Source organism: Canis aureus, chromosome 21 (genome assembly GCF_053574225.1).
Source record: "Canis aureus isolate CA01 chromosome 21, VMU_Caureus_v.1.0, whole genome shotgun sequence".
Lineage (NCBI taxonomy): Eukaryota > Metazoa > Chordata > Mammalia > Carnivora > Canidae > Canis > Canis aureus.
Window position 1 is genome coordinate 15,103,648 of NC_135631.1, and position 3,180 is coordinate 15,106,827.

The following is a 3,180-nucleotide window of genomic DNA, read 5'->3' on the forward strand; positions in this document are numbered from 1 at the left end:
CCATGATCCTCTGTTTTGTTTCTTAAATTCCACACATGAGTGAAACCATATGATAATTTTTCTCTAATTGACTTCTTTTTCTCAGAATCATATCCTTTGATTCCATCCATATTGATGTAAATAGTAAGGCTTAATCCTTCTGATGGCTGCATAATAGTCCATTGTATTATCCACCACATCTTTATCCATTCATCTGTGGATGGACATCTGGCTCTTTATACAGTCTGTCTATCTTGCATATTCCTGCTGTGAACATTGGGCTGCAGGTGGTCCTTTGATTCAATACAATTGTATCTTTGGAGTAAATTGCTAGTAGTTCAATTGCTGTGTTGTAGGGTAGCTCTATTTTCAAACTCTTGGGGAACCTCCATATTGTTTTCCAGAGTGACTGCATCATCATGCATGCTCACTAGTATTGTGAGAGGGTCCTCTTTCTCTGCATCCTCACCGACATTCGTTGTTTCCTGACTTGTCAATTTTAGCCATTTTGACTGGTGTGAGATGGTATCTCATTGTGGTTTTGAGTTGCATTTCCCTGATGTCAAGGCATGTGGAGTATTTTTCATGTGTCTGTTGGCCATTTGTAGGTCTACTTTAAGAAATGTCCGTTCAACTCTTCTATTTCCTGACAGCAATGTTTTTGGGGGTATTGAGTTAAGTAAGTTCTTCAGAGATCTTGAATACTAGCCTGATACATCATTTGCAAATATCTTCCGTATTCTGTAGGTTGCCTTTTCTTTTTGTTGACTATTTCCTTTCCTTTGTGAAAGCTTTATATCTTGATGAAGTCCAGATAGTTCATTTTTGCTTTTCTTTCCCTTGCCTGGAGAGCTGTGTCTAGCAAGAAGTTGCTGTGGCTGAGGTGAAAGATGTTTCAGCATGTGCCCTCCTCTAGGACTTTGATGGATTCTTGTCTCACAGGTCTATCAAAAACTTTTGGGTTACTTTTTGTGTTGGTATAAGAAAATGATCCAGTTCCATTCTTCTGCAATGTGGCTTTCCAATCATTTGTTGAAGACACTATTTTCCATTGGATATTCCTCCCTGGTTTGTTGAAGATTTGAATATTAGTGGACCATAATGATGAGGATTCATTTCTGGATCCTCTATTCTATTGATCTATGTGTTCGCTTCTGTGCCAGGAGTATGTTCTCTGATGCTTACAGCTTTGTAATATAGCTTGAGGTCCAGAATTGTGATGCCACCAGTTTTGGTTTTCTTTTGCAAATTTCCTCAGGTTACCTGGGTTTTTTTTCTAGTTTCATACAAATCTATGATTATTAGTTCTAGCTCGTTTAAAACTACTGATTATAGTTTGATAGCGATTGCATTGAATGTGTAGATTGCTCTGGGTAGCATAGACATTTTCACAATACTTGTTCTTCCAATCATGAGCACAGACTTTTTTCCAATAAATTCATTCATCTTTAATTTCTTTCATAAGTATTTTATTGTTTTCAGAGTAGAGAACTTTTTTACCACTTTGGTTAGGTTTTCAATAGGTATTTTTGATTTTTGGTGCAATCGTCAATGGGATTAATCCCTTAATGCCACTTTCTTCAGTCTTCCTGTATAGAACTGCAACTTATTTCTGAGCATTGATTTCATATGCTGCCACGTTGCTGAATATGAGATCTAGCAATATTTGAGTGGAGTCTTTTGGGTTTTCTACGTATAGTATCATGTCATCTGTAAAGAGTTAGAGTTCGATGGCTTCTTTGCTGATTTGGAGCCTTTTATTCCTTTTTTTTTCTTTTTTTGTCTCCTTGCTGAGGTTAAAATGTCTCGTACTATTTTGAACAACAGTGGTGAGTCGGTATCCCTGCTTGTTCCTGACCATTGAAAATGGTATTGTCTGTGGGTTTTTTTTTTTTTTTTTTTTTGTATACAGCTTTAATGATATTGAGATAAGTTCCCTGTATCCCTACACTGTGGAGAGTTTTAATCAGGAAAGGATGCTGTATTTTGTCAAATGCTTTTTCTGCATCAACTGAGAGGATTGTATGGTTGTCATCCTTTCTTTTATTAATGCGATGTATCACTATGATTTATTTGTAGATGTTGAACCACCCTTGAAGCCCAGAAAGAAATCCCACTTGATCATGGTGATTAATACTTTCAATGTGCTTTTGGATCCTATTGGCTCTCTCCTGAGAATTTTTTACATCCTTGTTTACAGGGGATATTGTTCTGTATTTTTCCTTTTGGTGGAGTCTTTGTCTGGTTTTGGGATCAAGGTAATGCTGGTCTTATAGAATGTTTGGAAGTATTCCTTCCATTTCTATTTTTTGATATAGCTTCCAAAAATAGGTATTAATTCTCTTTAAATATTTGGTAGAATTCCCCTAGGAATCATTTGGTCTTGAGTTGTAGTTTGTTAGGTGATCTTTGATTATTGCTTCAATTTCTTTGCTGGTTTTGATTCTGTTCAGGCTTTCTATTTCTTCTTGCTTCAGTTTTGGTAAGTCATGTGTTTCTAGGAATGCTTCCATTTCTTCTAGATAGCCTAATTGGTTGGCATATAATTGCACATAACAATCTATGAAATTGTTTGTATTTCCTTGGTGTTGGTAGTGATCTCACCTCTTTCATTTATAGTTTTATTTATTCAGGTCCTTGATCTTTTGTTTTTGATATGTCAGTCTAGTGGTTTATTGATCTTATTAATTCTTTCAAAGTAACCAGCTCCTAGTTTTGTTGTTCTAGTCTACTGTTCTTTTAGTTTGTATTTCATCAATTTCTGCTATAATCTTTATTATTTCTCTTCTCTTGCGACATTTAGCTCCTTTAGGTGTAAGGTTAAGTTGTGTAGTTGAGACTTTTCCTGTGTTGAGAACAGCTTGTATCACTGTATACTTCTCTCTTAAGACTGCCTTTGCTTCATCTGAACTGTTGTGTTTTTCTTTTATTTCATTTCATGAATTTTTAAAGATTCTTCTTTAGTTTCTTGTTTGACCCATTCATTCTTTAGTAGGATGCTTTAACCTGAATGAATTTTGTCCCTCCTAAATTTCCTGTTGTGATTGAGTTCAAAATTCCAATCATTGTAGTCAGAAAAATTGCAGGGAATAACCCAATCTTTTGGAATCTGTTGAGACATGATTTTTGACTGAGCTGTGTTAGATTATGGAAAATGTTCCATGCTCACTCAAGAAGAATATGTGGTCTTTTGCTTTAGGA